At 38.9% G+C, this 17,153-nt stretch overlaps 1 protein-coding gene across 1 annotated transcript in view; it reads left to right on the top strand.

The window, feature by feature from the left end:
- The first annotated feature begins 6,942 nt into the window (after window positions 1-6,942).
- B3GALT1 (beta-1,3-galactosyltransferase 1) overlaps window positions 6,943-17,153 on the top strand; it is a 512,358-nt gene continuing 502,147 nt past the window's right edge. The window contains exon 1 of the mRNA XM_087861203.1: window positions 6,943-7,188. The gene's annotated coding sequence lies outside the window, so the exon portion shown is untranslated. The remainder of the gene's footprint in view (window positions 7,189-17,153) is intronic.

Raw genomic sequence — 17,153 nt, forward strand, 5'->3', positions numbered from 1 at the left:
CCCTTCAACAGATGACTGGATTAAGAGGTTGTGGTCCATATATACAATGGAATATTACTCAGCTGTCAGAAAGAACGAATTCTCAACATTTGCTGCAACATGGATGGCACTGGAGGAGATAATGCTAAGTGAAATAAGTCAAGCAGAGAAAGACAATTATCATATGAGTTCTCTCATCTATGGAACATAAGAACTAGGAAGATTGGTAGGGGAAGAAAGGGAAAAAGAAAGGGGGGGTCATCAGAAGGGGGAATGAAGCATGAGAGACTATGGACTATGAGAAAGAAACTGAGGGCCTCAGAGGGGAGGGGGGTGGGGGAATGGGATAGACTGGTGATGGGTAGTAAGGAGGGCACGTATTGCATGGTGTTATACGCAACTAATGAATCATTGAACTTTACATCGGAAACCGGGGATGTACTGTATGGTGACTAACATAATATAATAAAAAAACATTAAAATAAAAAAGTAAAATAAAATAAAGCCTCAAAAATGCTTGGGATGCCTGGGTGGCTCCGACGGGTTAAGCATCTGCCTTTGGCTTAGGTCATGATCCTGGTCCCGGGATTGAGTCCACATCGGGCTCCCTGCTCAGTAGGGAGTCTGCTTCTCCCTCTCATTCTCCCTCTGTTCTCTCCCTCCCTCTCTCTTTCTCTCTCAAGTGAAAAAATAAAATCTTTAAAAAATAAAAATAAAGCCTCAAAATTTCTTGACATAGTGAGGTCATAAAATATTTCCTTGGCTATTTTAATATAAAGCCTTTGACACTGAGATATGCAAGTCTATTATATTTTTCCCTGTGAATGAAAACGTTTTCCATTGTGCTGACTTGTCTCTGTGTAATCAACATGCAGTAAAACAGAAGTAGGGCTGGCTTGCATGCTTCACTTACCAACTAAACAACATAGTGTACCTACCCCTAAAATCACCAGGTCAACAGCCAGTATACTAGCAGACTGCAAACAAAATACTGAAATACTACAATACTTAGCATTGTAGACAGACATTCAGAGAAGTGGATTTAAAATATCAATCCTGTTATGAGATATTATCCCACTGTTAAATACACACTAAAGGTTACTGAATATAAAGTATGCATGCAGCCAACCTCCATAGTAATGCAACATTAAAAAAAAAAGATTGCTGTATGAAAACACTTTAGGTTTATCTTGCACTATAGTTACAAAGACTAAGGCAGGCTTTCAGAACAAAGACTAATTTTTTTAAGAAAGGAAAAAAGCTTTACAAACTTAATTTCTAGAAAGTAATTATCAAGCTGCATGGTAGCATAAAGTCCTATTGATCGAAATTTCTCTTTCTGTATGAACTTCACAGACTTGCATGACTTGGCATCAGTAAAAGCTAATGATGATTCATGCTATTAGCTTCAGCAGCCACAGTCCCTAGGAACTCAGCTTTGACCTTTTATTAGCACTTTTCTCCCAAGCAGATAGGCCTCTTCTCCAGGCACACTTCCTAATCACCTTAAAACACCTGGAGAATTTGTTAAAAGCCTGACGGGAGGGACTGGGATGCTAAGGGAAAATGAAGATTCAGTGTAAGGAGAGGACACATTCTATTGTGTAATCTGACCAGAAGCCCTGGGAAATCCTGGAAAATAAAATTACATGTTAAGATTTCATTTATGTAAACTTAGTCATAATCACAAGAACCTTGTTACATGTTACCAGTTGGTTTCAGCTGTTAGTAGCAACCCACTCCTCCCCCCTAAAAAAATTTCCATGCAACATTTTTACATTCATTTTTTCCTTGATCAAACATTTATTGAGCTCCTAGCACTATACTAGGCACCTAAATAGCATTCTGTTGTGGTAATGTAGAAGTCATTAATTTTTTAAAATTAATTTTTCAGTGTCCTTTGCTTTAAGTGGCTTCTGAAAGAAACATTGATTAATGAAGCTCTGGAGAACTGCTATGCAAATAACTTGAAAACTCAACTCCTTCTCTCCTTCTTATTCTTCCCAGCTCCTCCCTCACCCATTGCTTCTCCATCTCCCACCCACCCCCACCCCCCACCCCATGTTCATACACACGTGCATATGTCTCCTTTCCACTTTTCTACTGCATGATGGGTCAATGTAATTGCAGCTGCTTTTTAGTGATTAAGGCTAAAAGGGAAAAAGGAAACTCGTTATTAAAAGGGGTTGGAAACAAACTGAGGGTTGCTGGAGGGGAGGTAGATGGGGGGATGGGGTAACTGGGTGATGGACATTAGGTGGGCACATGATGTGATGAACACTGGGTGTTATACGCAACTGGTGAATCATTAAACACTACATCTGAAGCTAATGGTTTATTATGTGTTGGCTAATGGAATTTAAATTAAAAAAAAGATGTTGGATTCTCTTATTCAAGCAAATAACCTACTTCGAAATCATAATAATTGAAGACGGACTCTAGTTCTATTTCAAAATACTGAACTTAAAATCACATTAACTTTTTTCTAATGTAATAGAAATATATTCACCTGAATTACCCCTTCCCCATTCTGTGTGGATGAAATGGTTTTCATTCTAACCAGCTGATCATAACTGTCCTTTTAAAAGAAACCAAAGATCTCAATTAATCCATGATCTCTTGTCAATACTTATAGTCAAGTTGATACATTGAACTTTCAGTCTTTTAACAAACTTTTATTTTCTTGGATTCCGTGATACCAAATTATTTTTTATTGTCTTCCTAGATTTCAGATTATATTTTGCCACCACCAACCCCCAAAAAAAAGAGAGAAAGAAAATCCTTACTTTCTCTTATTAGTGGTCCCCTAGGCTTGTTGATTTGTCTACATTTTATCCTTGAATATCTTTTTTACATTTTCTTCGTTTCAATGACACATCTTCTACTGATAACTCCCAAATCTCAGGAGAACGGTATGATATGGCGGGAGGAGTATTGGGTTAGGTATGTGAACATTTGCTTGGTTTGGAGTCCTATTCCTATAAAATTTTCATGAGTGACTTTATTCCACTTATGTGTGTGTGCGCGCGCGCGTGTGTGTGTGTGTGTGAGAGAGAGAGAGAGAGAACACACTGGTCCTGGTATAAAGTATATTTTTAAAAAATACTTGTGATGAACTAAATAGAATCCAATTCCATTCTGGTGGGTTTGTGTCTTGATTTTGCTTCATTCTTCTAACACAAAAGACTTAAATAGTAATCTTTTAACATAAGCATGAACCATGTCCATTGTTATTGATGTCTCATAATTTCAGATATGAAAACAGGCTTTATGTGGTTTAAGTTATCTAATTAATCATATTATTTGGGGAAATAGCTTTATCCCAGGCTCAACTGACCTCCAATATTAAATGAAATGGGCTGTCCTTCATTTAAATTAAGATGCCAGGCTTTAAATGTGCACATTTCAACCATATTGGAAGTGGCATAGTGAAAGAACCATGGGAAAAACATTTCTGCTGGACAACATCAACAAATAAATGAATGTACCTGATAGTCAATGTATCACAAAATTGGTAAAAGAACCTCTTTGGAACTTATTATGTTTCTCTGTAGAAGTGGGTATCCCATATGCATGATGACTAGGCCATCGCGAGAATCAAACTCAGCCCCATTGGAGAGAGGGGAGTAGCATCATTAAAATCCAGTGCTCTACCTTTTGGGGTGGGCTTTTTGCCGCAAGCCACACTGTGGCTCGCAGTTCCAATTATAAATTAATCCTCACATCTGGGAAAAGCAGCTATAGGGTTGATTTTGTTGTTCATCTTTGTTTTACAGATATGGAATGCTGGGAAAGTTTAAGTGACTTGCAATTACCCAGTCATAACCAGAGCTGGAACTAGACTGGTTTATTTCCTTTTTATTCAATTTTCTGCCTGCTAGATCTAGCTTTTGTCAGAACTGACTCCAATGAAGTATTCAGTTTCTATTATCGATAAATACAAATTTTAGCACCTATTAATAAAAATTATATTATGTATTTTTCAAGATTAGGTAATTGGTTATTGATTTAAGGAGTGCCCAAACAAATTTCTTCCCCCACTACCCACTAACAAGATGAGTGAGTTCTCTCATTGCATGGGGAGAAAAACAGACATGTGTAAGTAGGCAAAAAAAAAAAAAAAAAAAGTAAATATCAGTTATTTAATTCAACATAATTAGCTAATTAAATAATCACATAATTAAATAATACTAGACTATCTACCCAACCCATCCCATGAAATTTATAGTAATACATAAGCTAGCATCAGCATGCATTCTTTTAGCAACTTTAAAAAGATTTTCTTAATTTTTCCTTATTGATTTGAAATATTTCATGTTTTTCACTGTTAGGAGGTTGTTAATTGTGCAGGTTTGTTTTGCTCAGAGCTGCTTATTCATAGCACAAGTGATATGAGATATTACTTTTATATCTGCATGTGTGCTGTTGATTTTGACTTTTTTGCTTCTGTAAGATAGTCATTTCATTATCTCAATCACTAAGGAATATGGTATGTAGAACTCATATTTTCAGGATTAATTTTGCAAAATACCAGATAACATGAAAAAATAGTATATCTGAAAAATAATATACTTGTTAGGGCAGGGAGAAGTGGCTAGAAAAATTAGGTAAATATCTGTATATGCACATCTCAGAGTTTCTAAGTAACATACCATGTTTCTAGAGTTTGATAACATCTTCATATCTAACTTCTTTAGTCAAGGTTAATCTTCTGAAGATAATTCTTTTTTTTAATAATATTTTTTATTATATTATGTTAGTTACCATACAGTGCATCCCTAGTTTTTGATGTAAAGTTCCATGATTCGTTACTTGCATATAACACCCAGTGTACCATGCAATATGTGCCCTCCTTCATACCCATCACCAGCCTATTCCATTCCCCTACCCCTCTCCCCTCTGAAGCCCTCAGTTTGTTTCCCAGAGTCCATAGTCTCTCATGGTTCATTCCCTTCTGTTTACCCCCCCTTTCTTCTTCCCTTTCTTCTCCTACCGATCTGCTTGAAGATAATTCTTAACTTATCTTCTATCAGAGACCTAAATGGTCATTATGTTATAATTTTCCAATTTTAAGTTTTAATACTTCTACTTTTTTCAAATATTGACTCTTTTCCCCATGAAGTATGAATTAAACATTTATTTATTTCTTTTTCTACCAGACTTAAACTCCATTGCATTATTGATCACCTCATGCACTAGATAAGGGTATTGATTGCAAGTCACACAATAGTAGCAAAAATAAATAATAAACAATAATTATTAAAAAAACCTAAATGACAAGTAAAAACTTTCTCTTGATTAAAAATTCAGAGTGATGCGTAATATTTCTAGTCTTAGCCTAAAAAAACCCTTATCACTACCTCTTTTAGTACAGTTCATTCCTTAAGAAGAAATGTTCTAGCTCCCAAACTAGATTGGTCAAATGACTGAAGGTGGGGGGAAGGGGCATAAGAAAACTGGGAAGAATGGTGCTCATGTGCATACATTTTTGTTATACTGAAAGAAGGCAATATACAACTCTACTCTGCAATCAAACTTTCCTTACAATGCTCATAAAATTTAGGCAGGGTTTATTTTAGGTACCACAGGATGCATGGAGTTATCTTAAAAGGAAGGTAAATGAAGAAAGGAATGATTATTGCCCCAAAAAATCACTTAAAATATAATTTGAAACAGCAGCAGCCTAGCTAATACATACTGATTCCAACTATTTGTCAGACAATCATGTAGCTGATTCATGCATTTGGTTTTTGACCTTCACAACAACCTTGTAAGAGAGAAGAAAACAGAAAAGATCACTTGGGGAAAGACCCACACCTATTAAAGTCTTCATGTAGAACTTAGTTTGTTTGTTTGTTTATTTATTTATTTATTTATTTATTTATTTATTTATTTATTTAATGCAACATGGATTATAGGCTTAGAACCCTGGACCATTCTGATGTATTTGCACTGAAGAGACTTAAATGCTTCACAAAGAAAGATCATTACAGTTTTGGGGAGAGAGTGGTGTGGAAAAAGTTTGCCACCTTCGTTTTCTTTTTCTTGCCTTGCTAAATCTAAATGACATCTCTTATCTGGTGTTTGTGTCACACACACACACCCCTACTGTATCATTCAGAAGTGATTTTCCAAAGAAAAAGGAGGAAAAAAAAAAAAGCAAACCAAATAGACTGCTTAAACTGTCTTTCTGCATTGCTTCCGGAGGCGTTTTGTTTTGCTGAGTGGAGTGAAGGTGGGAGAGTTTATTTGGAGGGAAGGTAAGGAAGGTCCACTCTACCTACAACTTTGAGAACATTTCTTCCATGCGCCTCTTTGAGAGCTCAGGCACACTTCTGGGCTGATTACTACGAGGAGCGGCTCGGAGCCTCAGGAGTACCACTCTTCCGCTACCAAAGCTGCCAAAGGGAGAAGGACGGGGGCGCTGTCTGGTGACTGTTCGCATGATTCCTTCAAGGCGGCGACCACCTCCAGGGATCCGTTCTTCCACATCGCCGGTCGTACTTGGGACCCACGACCGCTACACAGGGCGGCCAAGACGCTGAACCGCCGGGCCGAGGCTCTGGGGACAGTCACCCCGGGGCGCCCTTTGTAGCCAAACCGCCGGCTCCTGGCAGTCAGAAAACGCCCCCAGGCCCACCTCGGCGGGCCCGGCTGTCTCGCCGCACCTAGGGCTCCCGAGCCAGGCGTCCCCCACCCCGCGCGGCTCCCGCGCCTCCCCCATCCCCTACCCCAGCAGCAACGCCGCCGCTCCCGGAAACAAGCCTGCTGAGCAAAGGCGGAGGAAAACCTTGGGCCTTCCGCTCTGATTGGTCTCCCCCCGCTGCGCGGGGCGAGGCAGCGATTGGCTGCCGGGCGTTGTCAGTCGCCGAGGCCAGAGCCTTCGCCGGGGAAGCGCAGCCGGGCTCGGGTGCTCCGGCTGCCGCCGCGGCTGCTCGAGCTGGTGCAGCTGGGCGAGCTCGTGCGGGCGCCGCCGCCGCCTCCGCTGCTGCCCACCCCGCCGCGCCGCCGGCGCTCCCAGTCTTGCTGGCGGCCGCCGGGGAGGGGCGGCCGAGAGAAGAGCACGAGGAGGCGGAGGCGGCGGAGAAGTGATGCTGGCGCGGGGGAGCCGGACAGCGGCAGCGGAGCGGCAGCATCTCCGGGACCCCGGCTGCAGCGTCCCTGTGGCCCGCGGACCAGCTGAGCGGCGGGAGACCGCGCGCCCCGCGGGTAAGATCCGGCCCGGCGGCGCCCGCGCGCCCCCGGGACCGCCGGTGTTGTCTTGGGGGTTACGAGGTTTGTTGTGCCCGGGGCATCCTGACAACGGTGTTTGGGACCCGGACAGAGAGTCCGGACGCACGGCTAGGCTGATGCCCGCGCCGGTGCCACTCCTGTTCGTGCGTTCTCCCCTCGGCGCTGCCAGACTTTGATAGCACGGGGATGGCATTGTGTGTGTATAAGCGTGTGTGGGCGCGCGGCTGGGGCACTTCGCAGGGAGCACGGTGGGTCCCCTCTGACGTGAACCGGCGTCCTTCAGGGATTCAGGCTGGGATGGAGTGAATAGGTTTGCCTCCTAGCTCAGCGGGAGGGAGAGCACACGGAAAGCACGGGGAAGCCTACCGTGGCTCGTAAAGAGCAGGGCAAATTGAACTTTACTGCCTTAATGAAAAGAGGAAGCTGTGTATCCAGCGCGCCAGGGGACAGGCGCATTCACCGAGGCTCCCCAAAGTCCCACTTTGCGCCGGGGACTTCAGAAAGGAGAGGGGAGGAAGGGAGGGGAAAGTAACGGTTAGTCCGCCTCGCTGAAGAAAAGGAGGAGTGCAACTAGGCTTGGGGAGTGGCGGCTTTTTGTCTGACGCTCCGTGAGGGGAGCTCGCTACACTTTTCGGGAGCGCAGATTTGGGGGTGGAGAGAGTCCCGCTTCGAGGGGCTGTCAGAGGCCATTCCTGGCCCGCGCCGGCGTGGGGCACGGGTGTCGGCGACCAGACCTCGGGGCCGAAGCGGGGCGGGGCTCGAGTGTGCGTCCAGGTGCAGCTACTGCCTCCCGGGGCAGCCTTGGCCCGGGTACCTTCCGGGTTCGGGACCCTGCCTGCAGCGCGGAGGCAGCTGCGGACTGCCGGCAGCTCTGTTCTCCGAGAAAGTTCCGGCCCGCTGGGGTCCAGGAGGCCCGACCTAGAGCACGTTGACCACAAAGTGTAACCAGGTTTACGTACCCAGCTTCCTCCAGTGCCGACGCTGCTTTTATTTTATATTAAATTATTTTCCCTGTAAAGCCATTGGGAGTTGGACGCGCGCTGCAAACCTTTCTGCAGAAGGCGGATTTTATGCGCTGCTGTAAATGGATGGGGCTGCCGGGTGAAGTCCGAATCTCCGTAGCTCAGTATAGTGGTTTCTCCATCCCTCTTCAGGACGCACAAACTTACTCTTGGCGATTGTTTTGTATGTGGCCTGTGTCTCCTTAAGAGTCTCTGCTAGGGAAAGTTCCTGAAATACCTCAGCACTAACGAACTGTTCCCACTCTGGCGCAGATGGAGAGAGGCTGTGGTCTTTTAAAGAGGCGATGGGGTTGCAGCGGGGAATGGAAGTGAAGAGGGCAGCTCCCAGCTTGCCAGCTAGAATCTTTGGAAACACATAAATTGGCTCAATACAGGGAGCCGGATCTTGAACTGAGAACAGCACTTTCCCTGTTATGTAGCTCCTTAATCTCTTTCCGTGGAGGAATCTTTCACCCCCAAACACAGCACAACACAACAAAATAAAACCCAAACCCAAACAGCAGAAACCACTTTGGTCAGGCTCTTTTCTGATTTGGTAAAGCAGAAAAAATGGAAGTGAGACACCTAATCGAAATCCAGTACGAAAAAAAACCCAAAAACCCAAAAAACCAACCCCCCCCAAACCAGGAGGGAGCTGTCCAAAATGTCAGCATTTTTCCCGTTTTTAATTGTAAAGCTTCCATTTTCTCCCAATTTTGTAACGTAAATTATTCTGTAGCAGAAGAATAACTTATTGGTAAACTAGCAGTGATGTTAGTTTTGTGTCCAAGGATGGTTGAACATTTTTCATCACTTAATTCATGAACTGTAAATGGAATTTTTAATACTCTTTTAGTTGAACACTTACACGATGCGTTTGGGCTAGTAGAAAATTGGTAGTAAATGTTTTGTCCTTAGTAGTCATCACATGTGGCTTAAAAGTCGAGTTTTCTGATATAATTAAAGAGAGTATAGCTTGTGGTTGTTATGTTTCAAAAGAAAATTTACCTGCTGCCGGGTGATTAACTTAATGTTGCAATATTTTAGTCGTTGTAATGTTCAGGACTTTACTAAGATTATTAAACACATTAAGCAGTCGGTTTTAGTTTTGTGTTCCATTTATGCAATGCTATGAGTTGGTAAAACAGTTTTCCCCCATGGGTTGATATGGGGGAAGTAGGATTAAAATGTGTTATGAATAATTAATCAATACTTTAAAAATAAGATTAAATTAAAATCAAGCTATCAGTATTAAAAAGTGGAACTTTTAAGGAAAATTTTAACTACTTAGCTAAGAAGGCAGTTTTTCACATTGCTGTAAAATAATAGCTTGTAAATCCACTGTATTATGTATTGGGGTAAGCTTCGAGTCTTTAAACAGAAACAGAGCTTTTGTACTCATTTTAAGGAGTGTATGAGTATTTTTAACCAGGGGAACTTTTACTTGGGGAGGTTTTTGTTTTTTTTTTTTTTCTCCCAAATAAAAACATTTTTAAAACCATGAGCAGAATATAATCAAATGTAGAGAAATGCATCAAAGAACATAATTTTTTAAAAAAATGTTTTATTTATTTATTCAACAGAGAGAGAGGGAGCACAAGCAGGGGGAGTGGAGAAGGGAGAAGCAGGCTTCCCGATGAGCAAGGAGCCCGACATGGGGCTGGATCCCAGGACCCAGGGATCATGACCTGAGTGGATGGCAGATGCTTAAGGACTAAGCCAGCTAGGTGCCCCAAAGAACATAAATATTAGGATAAAACAATAAGGTCTCTGACTGAAAGCAGATATGATGCAGGATGTGTGTGTGGTGGAGGAGCACAAGCTTAAAGGAGGTAATAGATAGCGCTAGCCACTTAGTTTATACAGGCAATTCAAGTTCTGCCAGTTCTGCAAATTCACTTCAGTTTTGACTTGTTTTGCTGCAGGGCAGCCCATGAGCTCAGGCTGCCATATTTTCTACATGGATTTTAGTAAATGTCAAATTGTCAAGTCTCTAGGCCACTAAATTCACTTTTGGACCTATACCAGATTTTAATTTCAACACTGCATAGCTTTTCTAAAAAGATCACATTTACTATATACAGTGCAAAAATATCATGATCTTATTAAATAAACATTTAATTTGTCAAATAGCCATGATTAGAGTTTCTACATTATTAGTAAGGTAGTGAGGTTTATTTAATTTTATTAATGATCATTTGTTTTCATTTAAGTAATGACAAAATCAGTTTTTAATTGAAAACTAACACATTTAGGGGAATGGAAAATCTCAGCCAGTTTAATATATCAGAAATTCATTACATTATCTCTCTGTCTGTCTCACACATACATACACACATATACACAAATATACTGGAAAGTCTCTCAGGGCGAATGTAACCACCCTGCATTGGAAACAAATTCACCAACCCATCCTGAATGACGAAAGTACTTTATACGGCAAAAGTTCATCCTCTTAAGTAATCCATTACTAATTAATTATGATTCTGGTTTATTCATGTAAAATTAACAAGTTCTACTGTGTTTCTGTGATGTGCAGGACACTGTTGTAGTTGCTTTGACTATATCCGAGAATAAATCAAACAGAGACCCTTGCCCTCATGAAGCTTATATTTTATTGGGGTGAAATAGATCATAAACAAAAAACATAAGAAGTAAAAAATATATGGAATATTTATCTCTCCTACTGACCTATTTTTTTCTGAATTTCCATCCCATGGCCCCATCTCTTTGCATCTCATTTTCTTTCCAAGTAATATACACCTACCCACACACCCACACAAATATACTCAAATTAATCTAAGAACTGGAAAGTAATCATGGTGATAATCTAATACATGTCGCTCATGAAGCGATATTTCTGAACAATAACAGCATATCTAAGATGAGGGTTAAAGGTAAGAGGGAGATTCAAAGATGATTAAGCAATGAAATAACAGAATATCTGCCTTTAAAAATTCTTCAAAATCAAATTATATTTTTCGAAGGAACTAAAATGGGAAACATTATCCTTTAACAAATTTCTTTCAAATTAACAGCATCTTAAAAGGCATTTGTGACTATCCAAGGTCAAATCTACATAACCTCATTTAAAGGGGATGAGTGAATTAGAAATAGTAAGGAAAGACTCAAAAGCATACTTTTAATGAGACATTTTCTGCTTCTTCCACATCGAGAGTGACATATTCATGTACCTCTGTGAAAGTTGACAAAAATCCTAGCATCTGAGGTCAAAGTTTCCCTAAAGTTGATGCATCAGAAAAAAAGACTCATGATCCAATTCTCTAATATAAAAAAAAAAGAAAGCCAGAATACTTCAAAAATTTCAAAATAACTTTGAACTTTAATTCAAAATCAATTTGGTTTTCCAGTCAGTGCAATTACAGATAAAACATTGTGATAATTTCCCAGGTTCTATTATGCATAAAACAGTGTATAGTTATAATTCCAGTTTCACTTTCTGTGCTTTCCATGTAATTATTTTCTTTAGGGTCTTGAGCTTACAACTCCAGAGATCTGTTTAGTTGTTGTTGTTGTTGTTGTTTTACCCTCATGTGAAGAAAATCAAGAATCTAGCTTGACTTTCAAAAATTGGTTTGTGAACAATATTTTCGTATTAGAGGAAAGCTGAAATTATACGCCCAAGAAGCCATGCTATATGATGAACTAATGCCAACTTAGTCACAAGTTCTATTATGACAAGATATTAGCACTAACACAATACTAACAGTCATTTTGAGTGGATTTTCATCATTTAAGAAAAATCTTCAAGATTGCTGCTGTAAAATCCAGTTTTAGGAGATGGGGAAAAGTCTTTTGATAATACTATCTCAATATTTTATTTATTTAGATTCAAGAATGTATTTACTACCAACTGAAACCTTTACCTTTTTAGCCTGGTTTTTCTTTGTTCTGCTCCAAATGCAAAACTTTAGGAAATCAGTGTTGTAAAAAAGCAAGTAAACCAACTAGCAATTATCATACCTTACACACAAAGTCAGCTAGCTGATTATGAAAATGTTGGATGAGAGCTAAGTAGGAATCGGATATTTAGACCTGGGAAGACTCCAGGTAATTAGTCCAACCTTCCCTATGTGTAAGGGAAGAACTATACTCCAGGAAGTTGATAATGGCCCAAAGTCAGTTGAAAGTAGAGCCAGATCTAGAAACACTGCTTGTCAACTACTAAATGTGTAAGTGTGTTAACTCCATTCCAGTTGCCCATTAAACAGTTCTACATTTTGTAAAATAGTAAGGTTAAGAAGAAATGACTACATCTACCAATTTGTATATCTAAGTATTTTAATATCTGACATAATACTACATTGTATTAATATTATGTTGGGATCAAGAAAATGATAAATTGGGATGCATTTAGAGATGTCATCCAAGATTTATAGGGCTAGAGGTAAGTTTGCATGTAAAATACTTGTACTTAATTCAGCTGTTTTGTCTATAGAATTCCTTTTAAATATTTATGTCTCTAACATAAGATTTTTTATTTATTATTATTATTTCCAAAGGTCTGTGGGCTTCAAAGTAATCAATAGGTAAACTTCAGGGACTGCAAGAAATACCAAAATTGTTTGCAAGCTTTTTGCATTTTTGAATGTTCCATAGTAAGGAAAAAAATTGTTAAGAAAAGTTTAAGGGACGCCTGGGTGGCTCAGTTGTTAAGCATCTGCCTTCAGCTCAAGTCATGATCCCAGGGTCCTGGGATCCAGCCCACATTGGGCTCCCTGCTCAGGGAAAGCCTGCTTCTCCCTCTCCCACTCCCCCTGCTTGTGTTCCCTCTCTCGTTTTTTCTCTCTCTGTCAAATAAATAAAAATCTTAAAAACAAAAACAAAAACAAAAACCCTTAAGAGCTACTGCTTTAAGTTAGCTTAAAACAAAAACAAAAACAAAACACAAAAGCAGGCAGAAAGGGGAAAGTGTATGGATAGGGAGGGGACTTTAAAGAACTACTACTTTTCTGACTCAAGAAGAAAAAGAAAAAGAATAAGAAAACCCTCCTGCTAAATTCCATCAGAAAACAGCTCCCACAGTGGTTGGAGGAGCTACCTCATTGTCCTCAAATGCAAATTTGCAACTGAAGGGATGGTATAATTCATGTAGTTATAAAACTGCCCTTGGTTTTGAGTTATTGCAGTTGCATTTTGTTTGGTCTTTGACTATGAAATATTTTCATGACGTATATAGATGACATCAGGGCTTAATCAGTTCCTCATGGGACAATAAAATTTGTGGGTGATTTCCCCAGGGCTCTTAGCACTCAGTCAGAAACAATTGCCCGATGTAGAGTTTGGCTGTTAACAATTAGTTGTTATTGAAAGGCTATTGAAAAATTACACTAAATGTATGCAGTGCACTACGAATAGGCTTTATGACTAGAGCACATGAACTAATAGCTAGATCCTACTCTGCATCTGTCTATGCCAGTCAGGGTGCTGATGAGTTCCCACCATAGCCCATCACTCCTTTAGTTTCTGTGTCAGTAAAACGATGACAGCATTACATACATGCATACACATATATAGACGTTCATATGCCTAGACAATCCAAATTCAGATCCAAAGAGATTATTGCAAAATTCAGAGATTCTAAAGTTCCTCTGGACTAGCAAATAGATTATAACAGCCAAAAAAAAAATGTTTAAATGAATAAAGCCTTGAGACAAAGTTGAGCCATCAACTATTAAAAGATATTAAAAATGTCAGTAATTAATTTAGTATATCAACATGCAGACAAATAATAAGAAAGTGAGAGAACCTTAGACACAAACTCTAAGATATGTGAGAATAAAGTATAATGTGCAATAATCACAAGTCTGTGGGAAAATAAAAAATGATCAATATGTGGTTCTGGGGAAACTGAGTAATTATCTGTCAAGAATATACACTCCCTGTCTCGTATTGCATTCCAAAATAAATGTCAGATGAAGGAAGAGTTAATATAAAGAAACTCTGAATCAAGTTAGAAGAAAATAGAGACTTCATAAACACAAATATAGTGGGACAAATACAAAGATATGACCTTATCAAATTTAGGTTTTAAGTCAGAAATGCCAAAAGTAAATCAAGGAAACATTTTCAACATAAATTGCTAATAACAGTTTCATATTCACTGTTATAAAAGCTTTCAGTGTTTTCTTCTGTTAGTGGGCTTAACTCAAAATATTGTGATTCCCAGTTTATATCCATTCCCTTCACTACCTGAAAACGTCTTGAAAACGAGGGATATATATCATCATTTTCCCTAGTGTCTTGAACATAATTAGGGAGCAATAGGCATTGTTATTGGCTACTGAAAAATCATAAGTATACCAATAGAAAAGGGGACAAATAAATAATCCACAAAACCCAGAAATAGATAAGGCTAATAAGCATCTAAAATTTTAACTTAATGATAAAAAGTAAAGGAACAAATTTTTAAATGGTAGTACTTTTTGGCTCATCAAAGTAGCAAAGATTACAAGTGAAGGTTGATTTATTTAAAAAGGATTTGATGTAGTTGATGAAGATGAAGGCAAACTGCAGATTCTCCTAAATTTCTGGTAAGGCTCTTCATTGGTGTTTACAGCATTATGATGCCTCCTACAGAAGTTACCTGTGAGTAACTTCAGGAATAAGATCCACACCAAAGGAAGGTATTTTTTTTTTAATTTTATTTATTTATTCGACAGAGATAGAGACAGCCAGCGAGAGAGGGAACACAAGCAGGGGGAGTGGGAGAGGAAGAAGCAGGCTCATAGCAGAGGAGCCTGATGTGGGGCTCGATCCCATAACGCCAGGATCACGCCCTGAGCCGAAGGCAGACGCTTAACCGCTGTGCCACCCAGGTGCCCCCAAAGGAAGGTATTTTGTAGCTTACAAAATCAAAAGAAAAGGAGAGGAAATAGCTACGGAGATACTGGGAGAAGGTGATGAAATCTTTGCCAGGTACCATCACTGGGATGAATCATCATCAGTCCTTTTCTGCCCATGTGTCAGTTTGCTCCAGAACCAAATTCCTGGAATGAGAAGTATGACCTAGCTCAGGTTTCATCCCCACAGTTTAGTCAGTGAATTATTGGGCAGTCCTATCAAGAGCACGTTCAAAGGAAAATCAAGGCTCTGTTACCAGCAGAAGGGAAAAAGGATACTGGGCAGATAAAAAAACAACAGCTTTCCACTGCGTGTATCAAAAGCCTTAAAAATGTTCCCTTTGTTTCAGTAACACCACTTCTAGGAATTAATTCCATGAATTAAATAGAAATACACACAGTGTCATTTAAATGCCGTTTGTAGTAGATTGATAGTAAAAATAATTTATTTGGCCAATAATAGAAGAATGATTAAATTATGGTATATACCATTAAATCATGATTTTGAAAGGTTGATTCAGAAAATGTTGACGGAATAATAGTGAAAAACACAGAATACAAAATTTATTATGCAAGAAGAACTGATGTTTACATATATAAAAAACTAGAATAAGATATTAACATTTGTTTTGGGGGATACTGGGATTATGGGAATTTTACTTTTAAGTTATAGAAAAATATTTTTTTGCCAGGAGCAGGCACTGCTGTAATAATCACATAAAAATCTATACTAAAACAAACAAAAGAATAATTAGAGAAATTCTATTGGTTTTGGGCTTCCAGACAACTATGTTGGAGGCAAAACTTTGGACTGATACACTTAATTCTGAAAGGAAAGGAGCTAATTGTACAATGTTCTTTTTTTCTACATTGTAAGTTACTGTAAGCAAAGTTTGGCTAAGTTTCCTACTTTGAAAGTCAGGAGTCATTTTGGACTTTGCTTTTCAAATCTTTATCTCAATATAATAGAAATGGAAATGTATTTGCATTTTATGGTTCAAATGAAGAATTTTTATTGGCATGACAAGTTAAAAAATAATAAAAATGATTACATGTATTGATATGTGTGTGTTATCTCATCAGTTACCCTGCTAATACTCATTAACTCATGCTTAGATTGAGACAATACGAGCTATTATATCTTAAGAAGATAAATTATTGTCTGGTCCAGCAACTTATTAAGTACAATTAAGTATTCTGTTAAATTTCATTATCATAAGACAGAAAACCATGCTTCCTTATAAACCAGAAAGCAAATGTAGCTGAATGTTTGAATTTTTTTTTTCTTCTTGGTTCATACCTACAGCTCAGAAATTATACATGCTAAAGAACAAAGGGGGCTAGATATAGCAATGGGTGGAATTTTCCTAAAAGTATAAGTGTGCTGTTATTATAATAGATTTTTGAGTAGCAGTTTACTCTGGCATATTGGCTGAACTCTATCAAAATCAAAATGATTTTGATGATCTCATGAATTATGCTTGAACAAACAATGCATAATTAGAAAAGAACAGAAGAGGAAAAAAAATTGGTTGATCATTGGTTCCCTCTAATAGCCATCACCTTCCTGTGGTTCGTGGAGATATGCGATCTGATAGCTAGTTCCATTCCAGGGTGTAGGAAAGGGCCAATTTTGTTGTAATTATTTTCTTTCGTTAAATTAATGTATGTAATTTCCAAGTGGATAATATACACATGGTTCAAAAAATACACAGTAAGGATTCTCTCTCCCCTCTCCTTGTCCTCTACACTCAGTCCTCATGGCCCCCAAATAGGTAACCACTCTTACTTGTTTCTTAGTATCTTTTCAGAGATTGCCAAGCACGTGCAAACACTAAACTTTTAAACTTTCTTTCCTTTTCTCAATTTTTATATAAATGGTAACACTTTATATACATACTTTGCTTTATATACCTACTTTTTAAACTCAACAGTCTTGGGGAACTGTCAAAGTAGATACATAAAGTTTCCTCTAATTAATTTTTAAGCTCCATGGTATTACATTTAATTTATTATTAAACAGCCCCATCCTGATGAACAGTTTCATTTTTTTTCAAATATTCTGGCTAACAACCAA

This window comes from Ursus americanus, chromosome 1 (genome assembly GCF_024610735.1).
Source record: "Ursus americanus isolate L20-20 chromosome 1, mUrsAme1.1.p, whole genome shotgun sequence".
Lineage (NCBI taxonomy): Eukaryota > Metazoa > Chordata > Mammalia > Carnivora > Ursidae > Ursus > Ursus americanus.